Consider the following 12,182-nt stretch of genomic DNA (forward strand, 5'->3'; position numbering starts at 1 on the left):
TTTCTCTAACTGCACCACATCCTCTCATCTGCCAGTCACTGCCATAGACAGGGTGGACAAAGCTCTCTGACCCAGGGAGAAGCTGTTTATAAAGAGAAATCCTGTGTGACAGCCCAAAAGAGGCTCTGCTGGCCCAGGTCCTGAGGTGCCCTACCCCAGGCTCTTCCCCTTCCTCAAACCCCAGTGGTCTTTGTTCCTCCCCAGCTCTGAATCTCCAAAGGCCACACAGGTAGCTTTCTGGAAGGGTTGTCTGAGGGCAGGATGAGGTAAGGAGCCAGGATGCTCAAAGCTGGCTGAATGAGGGGATTGTCCCGCTCTGCTCTGCACTGGGGCAGCCTCACCTCCAGTGCTGGGGGCACTTGGGGCACCACAAGATCAGGAGGATCCAAAGCTGTTGGAGAGTGTCCAGAGGAGGGACACGGAGCTGGGGAAGGCTCTGAGGAGCAGCTGAGGGCACTTGGCTCGTTCAGCTGGAGCAGAGGAGACTGAGGGGAGGCTCCTCGGGGGCTGCAGCTCCTCCCGAGGGGAGGCGGAGGGGCAGGGGCTGAGCTCTGCTCTGGGACAGGGACAGGAGCCCAGGAAGGGCTGGAGCTGTGCCAGGGCTTGGGATGGATCTCAGGGCAAGGTTCTTCCCCCCGAGGCTGCTGGCACTGCCCAGGCTCCCCAGGGAATGGGCCCGGCCCCAAGGCTGCCAGAGCTCCAGGAGCGTTTGGACAGCGCTCTCAGGGATGCTCAGGGTGGGCTTGGTGGGGGGTCTGGGCAGGGCCAGGGGCTGCACTGATCATCCCTGAGGGATCCAGCTCAAGTTATTCTGGGATTTTGTGATTCTATGACATTAGATAAGAATGTCATTACCTTTGCAGGAACAAAGAGGTGTAGAGTCTCAGAGAAAGAGTGATGTACTTTCTAGGTTGTCCCCACTGTTTCTCTCGAAGTCATAGGACACTCTCCTGTTCCCTAAACCTTGCTGCTCACAGTGACAAGCTGAGCCTTGTGGTGGGTCTGGGTCCTGGTCCAGCCTGCAGGGACTGTCACCGGTGAGCACCAAGGCTGGCAGGTGGCTCAGGCTGGCTCCCTGCAAGGCAGCCACACAAAGGTAATGTCACTCCATTGACCATTTTTGGGCCCTTATGAGTAAAGCAACAGCAGGAGCATGCTGGGTTCTATCTCTGCGGAGAAGGTGACCGGCAGTGCCTTCTCCCACGGCCGCGGCTGCCTCGTGGCTTCCTTTGCAATAGTCCCCAGGGCCACTAGATGGCAAATTTGGCTCATGAACCCCGAGCAATATTTCATCCCGGGAGAGGGATGCCTTGCCTTGGACTGGACTCCCAGGCCTGGTCTCTCTGTTCTCTCCGTGCCCCAGCACTGGGGTCAGACACCTCTCCTCCAGCACGGCCACTCCTCAGACACCTGCACGAGGTGCAGGGCACCGGGAACTCGCATCTCCAGCCTGTGCATGGCCCTGTCTGCCCGAGCTGGTGCCCATTCTTTGTCTCCCCTGCGTGCCACCGCTCCCACCTCTCCCCTCATCACCCCGTCTCCCTTTCGCTGACCCTCTCTGCCTCTCTCCCCCCTCCTCACCCTTTCCCCCGGCCCATCACATTCTTCCCCAGCCTATTAATAACTTCTGGGCAATTGCACCGGGTCCCCGCTGGGCCCGGCCCCGCCGCCGCCGCTGCCCCGCGCAGCCACTGAACGCGCCGGCAGCAAGTTCAAAAGTGCAGCGGGGCTTTCACAGCCCCGAGCCCCGTCAGGGGGTGGAGGAGGCCGCTTCCAAAGAAAAGGCGGCGTTGCCAGGGAGCCCCTGGCACAGGAAAAGGGGGTCACCTTCACCTCCGGCAGGACCCGCCGAGATGGACAGGCGCCAGCAGCCCCGCGGGCTGGAGATGCTGGGAGAGGCCGGGGGGATGAAGGGCTGGGCTGGGGGCGAGCGGGGCTAATTGGCCACCTCCGGCCAGCGAGCCCCGGTGGGATGCTCGGCCCAGTGGCCAAATCCCCCCGTGCAGTATGGAAATAAGGGAGGTGTCCCCGGCGCTGCTGCCGGGAGAACAATGTTGCTGCAGTTGAGTGACTGTAACAGGCCCCGATGACAGCCGGGGCCGCGTTAAAAATGCCTATTCAAGCAGATCAAGACATTGAGAGGCCTCGTGGGGATCTGAAACCCTCGGGGATTTCTGGATGAGGCCAGAAGCTGAATCCCCAGCCCTGGGAACCTGGGGAAAAGAAGAAAAAAAAAAGGAGAGAAAAGAAAAGAAACCCACAAAGCAGCTTTAAAAGGGCGGCAGTGCCCGAGGCTGGGCCTCCTGCATCGAGCAGGGCTGCAGCCTGAGAAAGCAAAGCAGCCCCAAAAGCAGCCTGTGACGGTGCTCTGGGCATCCCCAGGGCTGAACAGGGCTATGTGAGGCTGGGTTTGCACCTCCAAAATGTCCTTGAGCTGCTGGGGATGCTCTGTCCTTCCTGCCGGGGAGCCATGGCTGCAGTCTGTGCGGCAGAACTGACAAACACCCCTAAAAACTGTCAGGGGGACGAGGGGATGGCCAGAACAGTGAACGGGGAACTCCTCGAGGGGTGAGAGGCTGCAGTGGCCCCTTCTCCACACCCTGGGGAGTTGTGAGGGTTCCCTGTGCCCCGGCCCTGTGGGTGTGAGGGGTGTGACACCAGCTCAGCACAGGACAGCGGGCAGGGCAGGAGGAAACGCAAAATCCCCGTGCTCAGGGCTGGGACCGGCCACAAAGAAACCTCTCCTTAATTTTGCCACACCATTTCCCTGCTTTGGTTCTCCAAGTGGCCGCATAAACCACAGAAAGGAGAGGCATGAGAAGGAGCAGGAATAAAGAAGAGGATGGAGGCTGCTCCTGTCAGCTGATGCCAGATTAAAGAGGTTGGGAAACAACAGCATCAGTTGAGTCTCTTTGGTGCAATTGCAAAACAAATGAAAGAAAAACGTTGATAAGGCACCAGTCCTGCAGCATCAAGGATTAACATCTACCTGTTCTGCTGCACCAGTTGCCTCCTGCTGTTTCAGATTCCCAGGATTTGGCTGGCACACTGGAAACTTTTCAAGGCAGGGTGATTTATCTGTAAAAGATATTGCACATTCACAGACCCACATAAATAATGCAAAAGTAATTAATAATAACTCAGTCCCCGCTCTTAACAATGCCAGGAAAAGAAATTGCTTCACTGGAGTGTCGCTTACGCCTTTTGGAAAAGATCTTTATTTGTTAAGTGTCTTGGAGAGAAAGGACAGGGTAGTTTTGAAACAGGGAATGGATGTCACACTGTCCTGGGATTGTAGTGCCACCCTGGCAATCTTCAGGATTGATTTAAAGAACCTTCTGCTGGAGTCATATGAAACCAACATTGATTCAGCTTTGATTTTATGTTTAGTTTTAATCTCCCATGTCCGCAGTCAAAAGTTTGAAACCAGGAACACAAAGGGCTGAGAAACCCAGGAAGGAAAGAGATAAGCTCCAGGAATTATTACTTTAAAAATCTTGTCCTTTCAACTCTCAGTGGAACTTTTGAGGTTGGACACAGGATTTCCAAGTTGGGGTCTGGCAGTCCTGTCCCACCCACTTCACAACTGCTAAGAAAAATACTCTGTTTTTTCTTTTCCTCACTGTTTACCCTACATCCTTGCTGCCCACTTTTCTTAGAAGACAAAACTAACCATAAATTCCAGGATTTCATAGATATTGGTGGCTGCTCTGGACAGGTGGAAGCTATCAGGTCCTGACTAGCTGACAGGGAATATTGTCACTGTATGCAGGGAATTTTCTGTCACTGTTTTTGCAGGGTGTTGAGGTCCCTGCCTGTGTCCTTCTGTCTGAGCTGCACCCACAGCCAGGCCTGGGTTTGGCCAGGGATGTGGGGAAGGAGAAGCACAGCCATTACCTGGGCAAATAAACCAGCTGACCAAAAAATGAGGTTTTAATCAAAAGATCAAATAATCTCTTCAGCTGTTTCTGTAAACCCCCGTGGTTTGGTTCCACTTGGGAAGACATTCTCACTGCTGCTGGCAGAAGAAAAACAAGCAGCTCCCTTCTGTCTGGCAAAGTGGTTTGAATAACTTCAACTCTGCACTAATGGCTGCTATCAAAATACCTAAAATGGAAGGATTAATTTTTCTGTGCCTTCCCATTAGAGCTCAAAACGTGGTTTCAATTAGGATCGGTCTCCACTTCTTTTTTTTCTTTTTTTTTTGTTCACTTTCTATGAACATTCAGTCGCTTCTGTCCCTATTCATGAGCTCAGTTCTGCAGAGGTTCTTCACAGATGTGTTCAAACACAAAACTGGACTGTACTGAAATGTCACACCTCGCTTCTTTGACACAAATATTTAACAAAAGGCAAAGATTTACCTGAAATGCTGAAATATCCGTCATTAAATTGTGCATGGGGTTATAAATCTCACAATCTGCTGTAGATGCTGCATTTATTTAGATAGGCCTTCAACAAGAGACCAGCTGTCTCAGCTCCCTGAAATGTTTAAGCATATGTTTAATTTTTAGAATATGAATAATTCCATTGATATCGATGGCACTTACTTACACTTAAGAATATATTTTGCTGAGCTGGAGCAAGGAATAGTGCCATGTAATGCCAATAAAGTGCAAATTGCAGTATCTCACTAAGTGCTTCCTGGGACCAATTTAAAAATTAATCAATGAAGATCTGTCGTGTGAAAATGCAGGAATTAATATATGTGAGATTTTGCTGTTTGCTATCCTAATATTGCCAAGTATTAACATCCACCAGAGCACTGACAAGTGAAATCAACCCCAAATCTGTGAAACAGAGCAAAAATGGCAACAAGTTGCATGTGTTGTTCATCATGAATCATCTTATCAGGCTTCATAATTTACCCATGTAACATTAAATAACATTTACCATCCTTACAGGAGACACAGATATAGATTAATTCCAATTAAGATTTGGAATGGGATGATCTTTAAGGTCCCTTCCAAGCCAAATGCTCTCAGGGGTGCACAGGGTGGGATTTTTGGGGTGTGTGTGCAGGACCAGGAGTTGGACTCATGGTCCTTGTGGGTCTCTTCCAATTTGGGACATTCTGTGACTCTTAGTGATTAAAATATCATAGAGCAAAGGGTCCAAAATAACATTATTTTCCTCTTTATGCCTCTTAGCCTCCACAAAACTTTTTTTACAAGGATCAAATAAAAATTTCCAGGCACAAACACTTCAGCCATTTATATTTGCCCTCACAATTTTCCTCCTCACAAGTTCAACACCCCTGACATCGCCTGTGACCTACAGAGACCTGGGCCATGCCCCTGCTCCCCTGGGACGGTGTCACCAAATAAATAACTCTATATCCATATGCAAATGATTGCTGTTTTCAAGCTGTTCCCCAGTGACCTCACACACTGCCCAGACGGTGCAGGAATATGTTTCCCACATATGTCAGATGTTTGGTGACACATTTCACACGTATTTAAAATAGATCTCCTGGCCAATAAAAATGCCCAGGCACCCAAACCAAGCACCTGCGGAGTTTGCAGAGCACACTTCCAAAACTGAGTAAAATGTGTCCAAATTGATTGTATCCTTCACCCAGCTCAAATATTGATGGTTTATAACTTTATGAGTGCAGTGGCTTCACTCATGGGAGGGTATTACCTGGCTGATTTGATGGCTGAGTAACAAAGGGAAGGAATTTGTTACAGCTCTGCCTCCACAGTGACAGCTCTGAATGCTCCCTGTGTTAGTCGAAACAGTGTTTGTCACATGTGTTTGTCACTTTATATCCCAGCCTGACTCCCTTGAAACTGCACTGGCTGTGCTTTTATGCAACAAAATCCAGCTCCGGGGTGTTTGAGATGTGCCACGCTGCTAAAAAACGGCTTTGCTGCAATCAGGGGCGCTCCTGTCTCACAGGTAACGATGGCACTGATAAAGCTGAAGTTTCAGTGGGCTGAATTTCAGCATGGCAGGGCCAGCCAAATGCCCTGAGTCACTGCACCTTGGCATTGCCCTCGCTGCAGCGTGGGGCACTATCTGAGCTGGGATGTACCTGAGCCAGGTAGAGCAGAGCTCATTTGAATATATTTGCATATCTGGCAAATCTCCCTGCAGTTGCTGTGCAGACAGGGGAAAGCTCTTTTTTAAAAACACTTTAATGGAATCTGCCATGGGAGCAGCTGACTCAGAATCCACCAAAAAAGGCCAGAAATTCTTAATAATTTCATACAATCAGAATTAATCACTATGGTTCAGATCATTGAGTCCAACCACCACTTAAACCATGTCCCTAGGGAACACATCCAAAAGTTTTTTGAACACTTCCAGCAGTGGTGATTCCACCACTGCCTTGGGCACCCCATTCCAATGCTTTGCAACCCTTCCTGTGAGGAAATTTTCTCAATATCCAACCTAAACCTCCCCTGGACCAACTTGAGGCTGTTTTTTGACCTGTCCCTTTTTCCCTGGGAGCAGAGCCCAACCCCTACATGTGTGCACCCTCCTGTCAGGGAGTTGTGGAGAACCAGAAGTCCTCCCTGAGCCTCCTTTTCTCCAGGCTGAGGCTTGGAACACTACAGGCTCTGAGAAACACCTCCAGGAGCTCTGGTTTTGTCTCACAGTGTGCTCTGAGTGCAGAGAGCATCACACACCACCAGGCTGGGGGTGCACTGCCCTTGGAAAATGCCAGTGGCTCTCAGAACCACCAGGATGAATTACTGGGGTTGGAAACAGCAGAAACACCAGTCCCAAGAGGAAAAGGCTCCACACAACATGAGAAAAGCTCAGGATGCTCAGAACCAGGGCAAACATGAGTATGCAGCCACTGCACTGCCACCTTAGAGCCCCAGGAAACTCCAAGCACTGGGAGGGCCTTGGGAGAGGTTCTGCCTCTGTAGAATCATGAAATGGTTTGGTTTGGAGGGGATTTTAAAGCCCATCCAGACCCACTCCTGCCATGGGCAGGGACACCTTCCACTATCCAAGCCCCATCCAACCTGGATTTGGACACTTCCAGGGATGGGACAGCCACAGCTGCTCCAGGCAATGTGGGATAGCAATTCCTACTCACTATTTGAGCTCTTCAACCCAGAACACAGCTCAGAATAGGTTCTTGGGTGCTGGTCAGACTTCCCTACTGATCTCTTTCTGTCATGCTCTATTTTTCAGGCGATTTTTTCCCTCATCTGGTATCTTTCAGTGACCTAAAGGTTGTCCTGCTGAGGGTGACAGCCCCCAGTCACAAGGTGGCCTCTCAGCATGCAGATGGGCACTTTTCAGACTTTGGCAGCAGCCAAAAGCAGCCCTGTGCAGAGCACACACGGATTTCAGCAGTGGATTTCCCTCCCTCCTATTGTCCCACGATTGTGTTTGCTCCAGTGGCCACATGAGGTGCCTTGGCCCATCTTCTCCAGCTGTCCTTGTGCCAGCAGTTTGTATTTAGCCTGGGACAAATCCAGCTGGTGAAATTCTCCCTGTGGCAGGTCTGGCCAGCTCTGGCAGCACCAGGCTGTTCCAACACTTGGCCAGAGCTGACCTCTGTGTGCAGAGCACAAGGGGAAGGTGCCATCACCTCAATAGCCAGCATGGAGGAGTGATGGGTGTCACTTCAGCAGCCCATTATAATGCCAAGCTCACCTTTGGTGTTAATGAGGCCCCTTCATTAACAGCCTGGAGCAGAGGGGTCAGGGGCTGAATAGTGACAGGCTCCTTTCTCCCCCAGCAAGCTGGTGCTGCTCATTCAGAACTGGGTCACGTTGGCGGGGCAGTTCGAAGACGTTTGTGCTGCCCATGTTGCATCTGCAAGGGACGTGACGTGCTTGGGTCTATTCATCTGGCTCTTTTCACCAGCACTAAATACCCAGAAAGAATAAAATAAATTCTCATTGTGTTCCCGCTTACTAAGAAAATTTTCCCTCTTCCTTATGGTTCAGAGGGTTATTGTACATTTAAATCCTTCTGCGTTTTTCAGTAGCTATAGCATGCTATAATTTAGATTTTCCTCGGGCACAAAAGAACTTAGTTAAGCTAAACTGTATTACAGTGTGGGTTGGGTTTTTTTACAAAGTCCTTCATTAATAAGGAACCAAAGAATTTCCAAGCTGTCTGTAATTTTTCCCAGATGCAGCTAGTAGTTGCTAGGAGTATCTTTTTGGCAATCAGAGTTTTTGGTTATTAACAATCTGGGCTTTTGCTACACTACATCAGTGTTAAATATGTTCTGTGAACGCTGCAGTGTGGAGTGTGAACTGCAGAAGGGGAAGGCAGACAACAGGCAAAAGAAAATAATTTTTTAGAAGAATAAACACTGCTGGGGTTCTCAGCTGATTGAAACAAGCACAGGATTCCCTGCAGGGATCCCAGTGTTGATTAACAAACCAGGAGCCGGCGTGGCTGCAGCCCTCACTCACCTCACTCCCAACTTCTCCCTGTCACCCTGAGGTGAGCCTGTGCCAGGCACAGAGCAGGGCAGCACCCAGGCTCCCCCAGAGAAACCCAGCCTCATGATTCAGGACATTTTCAGAGGCTGCACACGAGGACGTGATGCTGTGGTTGGCAAAGCCATGGCCAACACCAGGAGAAAGATCTCTGCCCCTTCTTACTTAAATATCACAAATCCTGGGGTTTAGCTGCAGATTTGCTCATCCTGGGAGCACAGAGCACTTGGCTCATGGGATCTGCTCTGCAGAAGTGGGTGAAGACCACTGTAATCCTTTTGCAGATGGAAGAGAAGGCAGTGAAATCACTGACATCAGAACTTTCCACTCAAGCATGTGGACACAAAGCGGCAGAGTGAATTTTCTCAGAGGAATCCTGCTCAAATGTGAGGTTTTTATCCAAATCTTTAAACACTTTAGAGCTATTAAAAGACGATAATTTTTCTGCACTGCCTGATTCTTTCTGTGCTGGAATCAGCCTTGCTTGTTCCCTGGCTGGTGTCCAAGCCACAGAGGGCCCAGACTGACCACAGAAGTCGTGGTCTTCAGTGCAAGAGTGGAAGCAGGGAAGGCTACAACTAAATTAGTAATGAGAAAATAATAATGAATGATGAAAAACAGTGAAACAAACTTGTTTCTCCAGAGGCAGGAAGGGCAAGCCACAAGCACAGACATACAAAACCATGACAGGGACCTGCAGTCAGTATACAGCTGAGGTACAGCCCACCTCGCAGTGAGGGATGATAAACCTAGAGGAAAGAACTTCTGAAAAATGCTGAAAATTCAGGCATTCTGGGCTGTGTGAGGATGGTCTGGAGGGGCTGCTTGGGAGGGTGTGTGCTTGAGGGGGTCAGTGCTGTGTTCCTGCAGAGAAAGGGAGACAGGGGAGGGAAGAGGTGCCTTGAGGGGCAGTTTGTCTGCAGTTGCCTGTTCCTCAGATCATCCCAAGAGCTGGGGTGGGCTCTGCCAGTCTGGTGACTGCGGGGTCACCTGGGCTGCTCTGTCAGGACTTTCCCCGCTGGAGCACCGGGACTCATCTGATCTCTGCTGCTGCCTCCTCTGCTCACACTCCCCAGGAACAGCCACGTTCGGCTTGTCAAGTATCCATGGTGTGCACAGGCAGGAGAGAGAAAGAACGTGTTGTCCTTTCCCAGGGTTGAAACCTGGGAAAACACCCCCGAAATCTTTCCCATCCCTGGCCAAGGCAGGGATAAGCACAGTGCAAAGTCTTTTTTCCACTTTATTTTCCATCATCCCCAACTCTCACGGGACAGAACCAGCCCTTGGCATGGTCCCCTACCATGGGCCAAGCCAGATTAAACACACACCTTTCAGTCCAAGACAAGGATCTTTGAGGCAAGACTCTGGAAAGAAAAATAAAAAATAAAAAAAAACCCAAACAAAAATGAAGGAGAGCTGTCGTGTCTCATTTGCATATTTGAATATGCAAATAAGGGCTGTTTCTTATCCATTGGCACTGGCCCTACTGTAGATGGCAGCAGCACAGCGGATCTCTGCCAGCATCCAGTGCCACAAAGAAAGACGCTAATTGGATTTGCAGACGCTTATTGCAAAGCCCAGAAGTTGCTGGAATAGGTATAAAGAACCAGGAGCTCAGCCCACGGCTGCCTCGGGTGCGAAGGCACTCGGCTGACAGCTCGTTAGCTTGAGATCTCCCTGCAAAATTAGGAGTTTGGAGAAGCCTGGACGGCTGCTGGCTCCGGCATCCCCAGCACCCCAAACTCCCAACACGCTCCTAAAGAGCCTGGCAAATTTTCTACCCTTGGCTGTGATTTTTTATTTTTTTTTTTTCCCCTTTTTGAGGGGAACTTGAAAAGAAAATCGGGGTAGGTTTGATCAGCGGTTGCGCTGGAAACGGTTCAGGCTGGGAACTGCTAGCGGAGCAAAGGCTGGTTCTAGGAATTTCTCTCCTTGAGTGTTTTCACAGTTGAATGTAAAGAGCCACCCCAGCACATTTTAAAATAATCCATTCACGCCACTTCATCGAATATCCTGAGTTGGAAGGGATCCACAGGGATCAGCAAAGTCCAGCTCCAAACTTGTTGTCCCGGCAGAGAGTGCTTGGAGCACCAGGTGGTGCTTACCCTAAATGGGACACCCCAAATTGTTCAGTAAAAATGTGGTTTAATGCCCAAAAATTGGGCTGCCAGAGTGCATGTGGAAGCTGAGGCACCTGGCTCTGGGTTTCCCATCTTGGAAGTGTCCAAATTCTTGCTCAGATCCTGCCCCTGAAAGCTGGAGGAGCGACCCAAGCAGAAGTGGGATGGCAGCTGTGTCCTGCACTGGGAGAGCACAAAAACAACCATTAACACCAGGCTGGGCAAAAATGAAGGAATGAAAAAATTGCCATTGAGGGAAATTAAAACAAAAAGCAAATTCTAACAATGTTTCAGAGGAAGTAACAAGCAATTTTTCAAGAGAAAGCTCAGGGTCTGGTGTGTCTGAACAACGTCTCTTGCACAAGGTGGAAATTCAGCAGAGCAAGACAAAACTTGGGAAACACGAAGACATTCCCAGGAAATATTCTGCCCTGGGAGCACGTAACCACCAAGGACTGTGATGAGGCTGTGAGTGAATAGCCAAGATGGGGAGGTAGAAAATAAAAAGATTTAGACCCAAGAGTCACGTGCATGGGAATAATGTTCACAATTAAAGATATCAATGAGAACTCCCAGAGAAAGAGGCCCTTTCTCAATGGAGAAGAAAAGGGACTGTCCAAGGAGATGTCTCTTGGGACTGCATCAGACAGAAACATGGAAAATTAAAACCGGAGCATTTAAAGGAACCCGAATCAGGCTCTTTTTTGTTGTTGTTGTTGTTAACTGAAGCGATTAAGCATTTTGCTTCGCTAATGTCCTCTATCAGGTTGATGAGGTAAAGTGGCTCTTTAGAACGATTTGGGAACCGATTAATCCTCGCCTGTGGCGATCAGTCAGCAACACACAGAGTTATTGGCTAACACGGGGTTTTTCTGCTGCCTCCCAGAGATCAACAAACTATTTCAAACAAGAAAGTTGCACGGAGAAAAATTCTGAGCGAGTTTGGTCGGAAACAGTCACCAATTGCACTTGTAAAGATCAGTCCCGCGTTCCTATAGGGCTGGCAAAATTGGGAGCTATAACTTGTCACTTAAAAACTCTAAAAAATAAAAGGGTAAAACTCTCCCCGGGAGGGGGAAAGAGGGAGGAGAGGGGGAAGGAAGGCGGGAAGGGGAAGGGAACTGCAGGGGAATGAGGGACAAAGGGGAGAAATGAGGGAAGTGAAGGGGAAATGGGAGCCGAGAGGAAATGTGGGAGACTAAGGGGAAGAATGAGGGGAAAATGAGGGAGAGCGAGGGGAAAATAGGAAACTGAGGGGCAAAATTAAGGGCACTGAGGGAAAAAATGAGGGGAATGAGAGGAAAATGGAAAGTGAGAGGAAATGTGTGAGACTGAGGGGAGAAATGAGGAAGACTGAGGGGAAAAATGAGGAAAACTGAGGGGGGAAATGTGGGAGACTGAGGGGGGAAATGTGGGAGACTGAGGGGAAAAGGAGAAAAACATAATATGAGGGAAACTGAGAGGAGAAAAAAGAGAGGAAGACCAAAGGGAAAAGTAGATAAACAGAGGGAAATGAGGGAGACTTGGGAGATAAATGCGTGAGACAAGGGGAAAATGGAAATTTGAGAGGAAATGTGGGAGATTGAGGGGGAAAAGGAAAGAAAATGAGGGGGGAAACGAGAAAAACTGAGGGGGAAAATGA

At 49.5% G+C, this 12,182-nt stretch overlaps 1 long non-coding RNA gene across 3 annotated transcripts in view; it reads right to left on the reverse strand.

Annotated features, from left to right (window-relative positions):
- Nucleotides 1–12,182, reverse strand: part of LOC147649333 (uncharacterized) — a 34,803-nt gene that overhangs the window by 21,747 nt on the left and 874 nt on the right. For 2 of the 3 annotated variants that reach the window (XR_015279175.1, XR_015279176.1), the window contains exons 2-5: nucleotides 7,621–7,835; nucleotides 4,365–4,482; nucleotides 2,990–3,078; nucleotides 856–1,075 (exon numbers count right to left, since the gene is read on the reverse strand). This is a non-coding gene — a long non-coding RNA (uncharacterized LOC147649333). The remainder of the gene's footprint in view (nucleotides 1–855; nucleotides 1,076–2,989; nucleotides 3,079–4,364; nucleotides 4,483–7,620; nucleotides 7,836–12,182) is intronic. The other variant, XR_015279174.1, reaches the window with a different exon arrangement.

Source organism: Cyanistes caeruleus, chromosome 25 (assembly GCF_971803275.1).
Source record: "Cyanistes caeruleus chromosome 25, bCyaCae1.hap1.1, whole genome shotgun sequence".
In the NCBI taxonomy this organism is placed as follows: Eukaryota; Metazoa; Chordata; class Aves; order Passeriformes; family Paridae; genus Cyanistes; species Cyanistes caeruleus.